Source organism: Saccopteryx leptura, chromosome 1, assembly GCF_036850995.1.
Source record: "Saccopteryx leptura isolate mSacLep1 chromosome 1, mSacLep1_pri_phased_curated, whole genome shotgun sequence".
NCBI lineage: Eukaryota > Metazoa > Chordata > Mammalia > Chiroptera > Emballonuridae > Saccopteryx > Saccopteryx leptura.
In genome coordinates, this window is record NC_089503.1 from 269,603,789 (window position 1) to 269,614,237 (window position 10,449).

Below are 10,449 nucleotides of genomic sequence, written 5' to 3' on the forward strand. Positions count from 1 at the left end.
ACAAAATGGAAAATAATAAAATTTGTAAGTAGGTGGGTAAACTAAGCAAATATTAAACATATGAACATGTTATGATGTCTTATGAAATTTCATACACACATACATACACCTGCTCTAGCGTAATCTATAGGTTAGAACCTGGATCAGTGGTTATCCTTACCAAAAATCTATTAAAGAGAGATTGCAGAAGTGTTGTACTTTAAAAGCTTGTTGATAAAATGCCTCCCTCTCCACCCCTATTTTACTCACTCTTGCACAAGAAGCAGATGGAAATTGCCCAAAGCAGTCAAGACTGTGCCTGGCACACCATGGTATACTATTCAGCCATAAGAAATGATTACATCAGATCACTTACAACAAATGGTGGGATCTTGATAACATTATACGGAGTGAAATAATTAAATCAGAAAAAAAAAACAAGAACTGCAGGATTCCATACACTGGTGGGACATAAAAACGAGACTAAGAGACATAGACAAGAGTATGGTGGTTACGGGGGGCAGGGGGAGGGAAGAAGAAAGAGGGGGAGGGGGATGGGGAGGGGTACAAAGAAAACTAGATAGAAGGTGACGGAGGACAATCTCTCTTTGGGTGATGGGTATGCAACAGAATTGAGTGACAAGATAACCTGGACATGTTTTCTTTGAATATATGTACCCTGATTTATTGATATCACCCCATTAAAATAAAAATTTATTTATAAAAAAAAAAAGACTGTGCCTGGCATGTCTCACTATTCCATATACAACTATAAACATCAAATCTAGGGAAATAGGGCTGTGTTTCCCTGGGCAAGCAGGCAGGATGTCACAGCAGAAGGGCAAGCTGGCCGTGAGGGGTGTGCAAGGAAGACCCATGTTAGTCAGTCTTCAACAATTAAAATGGCAAGTATAAATGATTATCTAAAAGTGCTTACCAGTTTTAGCATATCTACATTTAAGCTCAGAAAATTTTGTCTATCAATCCACCAAAATAATATTATTTAACCATTCTTTATATGGCTCAAGTAAAAATATAAATTCTTAATGTTGCAATATACTTATCATAAAACAGCCATATACTTCATTTAAAAGACAAATGGTTGTAACTGGGTTTATATTACTTTATCCTCTCTGAAATTTTATTTTCAAAATAAAATACTACTATTATTACAGAGAAAAGACAAACACATACTTGAACCTACAACATCCTATCAGTTTTCTGATTCATTTCCCCCTTTCTAAAATCTTTTGGAAAGGGACATGGGGGTTAGAAAAAGCTGCAAAGAATATTGTGATTGCTTGATAGGCATTTATAGATTCTGAATATTAAGTCATATGTGATGTAAGAAACCTAACTTCTCAGAAATACCTCAATAAAATGTTGGTCAAAAACATACTTTCAGATACATTAATTCAAAAGTTTTCTTTTTTTAATTTATTAATTAATTTTAATGGGGTGACATTGATCAATCAGGTTACATAGTTTCAGAGAAAACATCTCCAGGTTATTTTGACATTTGATTATGTTGCATACCATCACCCAAAGTCAAATTGTCTTTCATCACCTTCTATCTGGTTTTCTTTGTGCCCCTCCCCTCTCCCCACCTTCTCCCCCCACCCCCCGTAACCGCCACAGTCTTGTCCATGTCCCTGAGTTTCATTTTTATGTCCCACCTATGTATGGAATCATATAGTTCTTAGTTTTTTCTGATTTACTTATTTCACTCAGTATAATGTTATCAAGGTCCATCCATGTTGTTGTAAATGATTTGATGTCATCATTTCTTATGACTGAGTATATAGTATTCCATAGTATATATGTACCACATCTTCTTTATCCAATCATCTACCAAAAAGGGCTTTTTGGTTGTTTCCGTGTCTTGGCCACTGTGAACAATGCTGCAATGAACATGGGGCTGCATGTGTCTTTAGGTACCAGTGTTTTTGAGTTTTGGGGGTATATACCCAGTAGAGGGATTGCTGGGTCATATGGTAGTTCTATTTTTAATTTTTTGAAGAACCACCACACTTTCTTCCATAATGGTTGTACTACTTTACATTCCCACCAACAGTGGATGAGGGTGCTTTTTTCTCCACAGCCACTCCAACACTTGTTATGACCTGTTTTGTTGATAATAGCTAATCTAACAGGTGTGAGGTGGTATCTCATTGTAGTTTTGATTTGCATTTCTCTGATAGCTAATGAAGATGAGCATCTTTTCATATATCTGTTGGCCATTTGTATTTCTTCCTAGGAGAAGTGTCTGTTCATGTCCTCTTCCCATTTTTTTATTGAATTATTTGTTTGTTTGTGGTTGAGTTTTATGAGTTCTTTGTATATTTTGGATATTAGGCCCTTATCTGTGCTATTGTTTGAAAATATCATCTCCCATTTAGTTGGCTATCTGTTTTGTTGTCAGTTTCTCTTGCTGTGCAAAAACTTCTTAGTCTGATGTGGTCCCATTCATTTATCTTTGCCTTCACTTCCCTTGCCTTTGGAGTCAAACTCATAAAGTGCTCTTTATAACCAAGGTCCATGAGTTTAGTACTTATGTTTTCTTCTATGTATTTTATTGTTTCAGGTCTTATATTTAGGTCTTTGATCCATTTTGAATTAATTTTAGTACAAGGGGACAAACTGTAGTCGAGTTTCATTCTTTTGCATGTGGGTTTCTAGTTTTCCCAGCACCATTTGTTGAAGAGGCTTTCTTTTCTCCATTGTGTGTTGTTGGCCCCTTTATCAAAAATTATTTGACCATATACATATGGTTTTATTTCTGGGTTTTCTTTTCTGTTCCATTGGTCTGAGTGTCTATTTTTCTGCCAATACCATGCTGTTTTGATTGTCATGGCTCTATAATATACTTTGATGCCAGGTATTGTAATGCCCCCAGCTTCATTCTTTTTCCTTAGGATTGCTTTGGCTATTCGGAGTTTTTTATAGTTCCATATAAACCTGATGATTTTTTGTTCCATTTCTTTAAAAAATGACATTGGAATTTTGATGGAAATTGCATTAAATTTGTATATCACTGTGGGTGATATAGTTATTTTGACTATATTTATTCTTCCTATCCAAGAACAAGAAATATTTTTCCATTTCATTATATCTTTTTTGATTTTCCTTAACAATGCTTTGTAGTTTTTATTATATAGGTCCTTTACATTCTTTGTTATGTTTATTTCTAGGTATTTTTTTGTTGTTGTTGCAACCATGAAGGGGATTTTTTTTTTTTTGCTCGTTTTCTGATGTTTTATTGTTGGCATATAGGAAGGCAATGGACTTTTGTATATTAATTTTGTATCCTGCAACCTTACTGTATTGGTTTATTGTTTCTAGTAGTCTTTTTGTGGAGTCTTTGAGGTTTTCGATGTATAGGATCTGCAAAAAGTGAAACCTTTACTTCTTCTTTCCCAATATGAATACTTTTTATTTCTTTCTCTTGTCTGCTTGCTCTGGCTAGAACTTCCAGCACTACATTGAATAAGAGTGGAGAGAGTGGACAACCTTGTCTTGTTTCTGATTTTAGGGGAAATGTCCTCAGTTTTATGCCATTTAATATGATATTAGCTGATGGTTTATCATAAATGGCCTTTATTATGTTGAGATATTTTTCTTCTATACCCATTTTGTTCAGTGTTTTAAACATAAAATGATGTTGTATTTTATCAAATGCCTTTTCTGCATCTATTGATAAGATCATGTGGTTTTTGTTCTTTGTTTTGTTGATATGGTGTATTACATTAACCGTTTTACATATGTTGAACCATCCTTGTGATTCTGGGATGAATCCCACTGATCATGATGAATTATTTTTTAATGTGTTGTTGTATTCGATTTGCTAGTATTTTGTTTAGTATTTTAGCATCTGTATTCATTAGAGATATTGGTCTGTAGTAAAAATATCTCTAATGAAGACATGTACTTATTTATTGCCATTTTATTCTTTAAATCTACAATCCTCTTTTCTCGATTTCTTTTTTATTTCTTTTGCTCTTTTTACAGTGGGCCTCTTAACATTTCTTGCAGTACCGGTTTGGTTGTAATGAATTCCTTGAGTTTTTTTTTTATTTTGTTTGGGAAGCTTTTTATTTCTCTTTCAATTTTAAATGATAGCCTTGCTGGATATAGAAGTCTTGGTTGTAGGTTCTTGTTTTGCATCACTTTGAATATTTCTTGCCAATCCCTTCTGGTCTCAAGTATTTCTGTTGAGAAATCAGATGTCATTCTTATGGGGGCTTTTCTTTAGGTAATTAACTGCTTTTCTCTTGTAGTTTTTAGTATTCTTTCTTTGTCTCTTAACTTTGACACTTTAATTATGATGTGTCTTGCTGTAGGCCTCCTTGGGTTCCTCTTTAATGGAACTAACTCTCTGTGCTACTTGAATTTGTATGACTTTTTCCTTCATCAATTCAGGGAAGTTTTCAGCTATGATTTCTTCAAACAGGTTCTCTATCTCTTGTTCATTCTCTTCTCTTTCAGGAACCCTTATGATACAAATGTTGATTTTCTTCATGTTGTCACAGAGGTCTCTACGAGTTTTCTCAGTCTTTTTGAGCTTCTTTTCATTTTGCTGTGCTATTTCTGTGCTAATGTTTATCTTGTATTCTAAATCATCAATTTGACCCTCTGCTTCATCCAGCCTGCTGTTGATTCCTTCTAATACAGTCTTCATTTCTGATATTGTATTTGCCATTTCTGACTGGTTCTTTTTTATAATTTCAATGTCCTTTTTGATGCTTGTTATCTCTTTGTTTAGGTGCCCATTATGTCCATCCACTGTTGCTCTAAGACCCTTGAGCATCCTTAAAATCTTATTTTAAACTCTGCAACTGGTAGTTTGGTTACTTCCATTTCATTTAGTTCTTTTTCTTTGGATTTCTCTTGTTGATTCATTTGGGTTGTATTTCTTTGTCTGCTCATTTTGTCTGTGTATTAGGTAGCACCATCTGACTTACAAATTTTTGTGGCATCTTTATGAATAGGATGGACTCAGTGGTACTGTCCTCCAGGCCACTTGTTTTTCTTGTTCTAGAAATGCTTCTTGAGTGTACTATTTTCCTTCTTGTTGTATTTGAGTATTGAATGCAGTTGGTCCTTACATGGGTACAGTTATCCCTCAGGCTGGCTGGTTCTAAGGGTCAACCTTCATCATGTGTATTGGACACTATGCAATGTCTTTCCTGTTGGGCGTATTTATTCTCCACAGTGTCTGGTGCCTGCTAGATTCCTCCTTTGGGTGTGCTGCTTGTGTAGCTAACTGAGTCTAGGGTTGGTGCTGTCTGCCACCCACTACCAGTAGTGTTGGCTCTAGATCTTCTTGTGTTGGCATCAGCTGTTGTTTGTAACCCACTGTGAGCAACCTGTCTTCAGCTACTGCACTTTTCACTATTTGTGTCTGCACATTCTGTGCCTGGGTAGTGTGAGAGGGGTTGACTTTTGTATAAGGATCAGTTTCCTCCTGCTTAAAGATGACAGCAGCTCCATAAAAGCCTCAAGCTCTGTAAGATTTGTCTCTACTTTTCAGCTGCTTCTTCTCCTCTTGAAGCTGCCTGGACTTCTCACAGAGTCTTCTGTAGTAAGACTGTAGTGTGAGCTCAGACTGGCCTCACCCAACCAACCTCTCTATAGGTTGCACGGTTGGTGGGTTAGGGCTGCTGAGGTTGGGAATACAATGTTAGTGGGATCCCCTACTTCAGGGGTTTTTTGATCAGGGGCTCAGTATGGAGATGTAGCCCCTACTCTAGAACTGAATCCCTCAGCCACTGCTGGATACTCAAATCTTATTTCTCCTCAAGAAGGTGAGCAGCTGGTTCAGATTGAGTGTGACTGACAGTCCCCTCTGCAGAAGTTCTTAGAGCTGGTAAGATCCTGGTCTCAGGAGGAAGACTGAAAGAGTCCTCTCCTGGGGCTGACTGTGCCCCTTTCTAAGGTAGCTAAGCCCCTTGACCAAATCCAACAATAGGCTCACAGGGACCTGCATGATAAATGTCCATGTTCCAAGCATTTATCCCTTCCCCTGTTGAATCTAGCACAGCAGGGCAGGATATCCAGCACCCAGGCTGGCTGACTGTGAAGCTCCACTCTATCCAACATACATGAGCCGCTGTGCCACTGCTGATCACAGAAAGCGGAACTTGCCTCAACTGGGCCAGGTGTGAGGAGCCCTTCCTTAGGAGACCACTCTAGCAAGGGTTGTTAGGTCCTGAACTGATGTTTTCCATAGCTGGACACTGGATATGCCATCCCTGGGCCTCCCTGTCAGGAACCCAGTGCTGACCAGTGGCAGACACTGCCCATAACTGGCCCTCAGCAACCTTCTTGGAGCTATAAACAATCCAGAGTTTGTGGCTGCCTCTGCTGGGCCCAGGTGCACATGGAAATACCAAGCTGCACACCTAGGCTGGCTTTTAATCACACTGAGCCTGGGAAAGGACCACTTAAAAAGCCAAGTTTCACTGAGTCCCACCTCTTGCAATCTCTGTCTGCTGGATGCTTATTAAGCTCAGCTGCTGAAAAAACCTCTGGCACAGTCTACAGCCTGTGACAATTCAGGGATTAGGAAGGGTGGTGGGTGTGGCTTCACCCCTCGGACCCAGGTGTCAGGCTGTCCAGACTTTTTTCACAGACCTCAGTAGGGTGTGGCCTCAGAAGTCTGGTGTATGTGGCCTCTGAGACCCAGTGGTGTGATCTGTCTGCAGTCTAGACCAGGGGTCTCAAACTCGTGGCCCGTGGGCCACATGCAGCCTGTCGAACAATTTTGTGCGGCCCGCAGACTAATCCACAAAGTTCAAAATATTTTGGATAAAATTAAGTAAGCCTAGGGGCCTACTTGTATTTTTCATTTCTCTAGCATCCTAGCTAGATATTAGCTTAGTTAACAGCAGTTGTGATGCGAACTACCGTTTCTGGTCGTTTTGTGACACTGAGTAAACTGCATGTACGATTGTGCTTGTTGTACTGATTTTTTTGTGTGTTTTCAACTGCAGTGAGAAAAGTGTTGCGTAACAGTTGCCTTTTGTAGACCTAGTGCAGCCCGCCGAACGGCTGTGATCTTGCTCTGCAGCCCACATGCTGAGTTGAGTTTGAGACCCCTGGTCTAGACTGTTTCCACTGAGTCTCCTGGGAGGTGAAAGTGCTGGTCTTAGAGTCGGGAGCATGTGAGGAGAAAGCTTCAGCCTCAACACCAGAAAACTGAGTCACTGATGCACCCCCTGCTTCCTGGCCTCTCAGAAACAACCTGTCACCATGAATGGGGTAGGAGAGACTTCTGAGGGCAGAGAAGTTGCTTTTCCCAAGGCTGATGCCTCTGAGAGGGGACTGCTCCACCCAAGAAAGATGGCAACTGGACAATGACTCAGCACAGGGGTTCCAGTGGCCGTCCCCCACAGTGTCTCTACCTGGGCCTCCAACTTTACACTCTCCTCATTCAACTCTAATCCTCTCAACTCTCCCTCCACCAGAGCCCCAACTAAGTGAGTGTGAACAAGATTTTCTGTGTGGGCCCTTTAAGACAGAGCCTGCATCTCTGAGAGCTCTGTCTCTTTCTCACAGACAGAAACCCGGTTCTTTTCATCTCCAAATGCTGTATGGGCACTTCTTATAGGTTCTAGGGCTCTAGGCCTGAGGCTGAGCACTCACACCTCTCAGGTGACCCTCCCTGCTGTGAGAGTCCCTCCGGACCCTCAACCACAGCTCTCTCCTAGGAGCAGGAAAAAGCCCTTTCCACGTCTCCGCCCTTCCTACCAGTCTCAGTGTAGATTATTCAGTGATCCTTGGTTATAGACTCTTCTTCATTTAGTCCAAAATTGGTTTTTCAAGATGATTGATCTTAAATTAAGTTGTAATACAATTTGGTCTTAGGAGGTGGCAGTTGGAACATCCACTTACTCCATTGCTGTCTTGGAATCTCTGTGTTTTTTTATTTTTTTTTTAAGTGAGAGGAGGAGAGATAGAGAGACAGACTCCTGCATGTGTCTGACCGGGATCCACCCAACAACCCGCGTCTGGAGCCGATGCTCAAATCAATGATGCTTGAATCAACCGAGCTATCCTCAGTGCCTGAGGCCAATGCTAGAACCAATTGAGCCACTGGCTACAAGAGGGAAAGAGAGAGAGAAGGTGGAGAGGGAGGGAAAGAGAAGCAGATGGTTGCTTCTCATGTGTGCCCTGACCTGGGATTGAACCCAGGATGTCCACATACCAGTCTGATGCTTTATCAAGTGAGCTAACCAGCCAGAGCCCCATGTTGTTTTTCTTAAGTGTTATTATTTTACACTTTACGCCATAATCCATTTTGAGTTATTTTGCACAAGATTAAGGATTCAGGTCAAGGTTTGTTCATTTATTTATTTATTTATTTATTTATCTATTTATATGAGGTGTTCTGTTGCTCTAGCACAGTGATTGGCAAATTGAGGCTTATGAGCCACATGCGGCTCTTCGGCCCCTTGAGTGTGGCTCTTCCACAAAATACCACGTGCAGGTGCTACCTCGATAAGGAATGTACCTATCTATATAGTTTAAGTTTAAAAATATTGGCTCTCAAAAAAAAATTCAGCCTGACCAGGCAGTGGCACAGTGGATAGAGCGTCGGACTGGGATGCGGAGGACCCACGTTTGAGACCCTGAGGTCGCCAGCTTGAGCGCGGATTACTCTGGTTTGAGCAAAGCTCACCAGCTTGGACCCAAGGTCACTGGCTTGAGCAAGGGGTTACTCGGTCTGCTGAAGGTCCGCAGTCAAGGCACATATGAGAAAGCAATCAATGAACAACTAAGGTGTTGCAACGTGCAACGAAAAATTAATGATTGATGCTTCTCATCTCTCCGTTTCTGTCTGTCCCTCCCTGCCTATCCCTCTCTCTGACTCTCTCCGTGTCGCTGTAAAAAAAAAAAAAATTCAATCATTGTACTGTTGATATTTGGCTCTGTTGACTAATGAGTTTGCCGACCACTGCTCCAGCATCATTTGTTGAAAAGGGCTTCTTCAGTGTTGGGAACCAAAATATACACAGGGTGTTTTTACAATCTGGATATCTTGGGGACAGAGGTGTTGGGCCCAACCCCCCACCTCACCTGCCTAGTTAACAAAGAGCTATACCTGAGTCTCGCTTGTCCCCCCCCCCCCCATGTTCTCTGGAAGAGGCTGGAAACTAGTTTCTGATTGGTGTAAAGTTTAGATTTGAATGGTATGGTGGGGGTTGTCTTTGAGTTGTCTTGAAAACAATTGAATTGTTAATGGACCACGTATTTTCCCTGAATAAAGACTGATGCACTTTGAAGAGCGGCCATGTTACAGCTCAGGAACAGTAGAGACTGTTTGCTGTGCCATCCTCCTGAACCCATCAATGCTGATCTGATTCTAGCATTGGCCTCAGGCACTGAGGATAGCTCAGTTGTATATATATCTTTAAGTCTCTGTCTATCATTTATTTAATTCCATACCTTTTTCCATTTGAGACCCTGTAATAGACTTGTTGTGGCTGGACCACAACACTTCAGCCTGACCAGGTGGTGGCACAGTGGATAGATCGTTGGTCTGGGATGCAGAGGACCCAGGATCAAAACCTAGAGGTTGCCAGCTTGAGCATGGCTTCATCTGCCTTGAATGCAGGGTCACCAGCTTGAGCATGGGATCATAGACATGACCCCATGGTTGCTGGCTTCTACCCAAAGGTCACTGGCTTGAGTCCAAGGTTTATGACTTGAGCAAGGGGTCACTAGCTCAGCTTGGTCAAGGCACATATGAGAAAACAATCAATGAATAACTAAGGTGCCACAACAAAGAATTGATGCTTCTCATCTCTCTCTTCCTGTCTGTCTGTCCCTTTTTCTCTATCACTCTCTCTTGCTAGAAAGAAAGAAAGAAAGAAAGAAAGAAAGAAAGAAAGAAAGAAAGAAAGAAAGAAAGAAAGAAAGAAAGAAAGGAGGGAGGGAGGAAAAAGAGGGGAGGGGACGGGAGGGGAGGGAGGGGAGGGGATGGGAGAAAGGGAGGAAGGCAGAAGGAAGGAAGGAAGAAAGGAAGGAAGGAAGGAAGGAAGGAAGGAAGGAAGGAAGGAAGGAAGGAAGGAAGGAAGGAAGGAAGGAAGGAAGAGATAGAAGAAAAGAAAGAGAAACAGAAATAGAAAAAGAAAAAGGAAAAGAGCTTCTTCAGCTCTAGGTCTGGAATATCTGAGTCAAACCCAGCAAGCACACCTCCATATGGTTCCTTGGGTCCTAAAGTCTCCAACTGATTTGCTTCCTTATCTACTTTGAATCTTATGTCTGCTGTGTACACAATGTGCCCAGTTTTCTGTTGAAAAACTAGATCCATCTTTACAGAAGTGGTATTGGACAGGAATTGGTTTTTTTGTTGATGTAATTAAGGAAGCAACTAAAATACAACCTGCTAATAATGCAGCCCCTTCTGCCCAGCAGAAAAGAAAGTGAGTACATCCTCCTCAGGAAAGAGCAGTCCTTACCCTATTT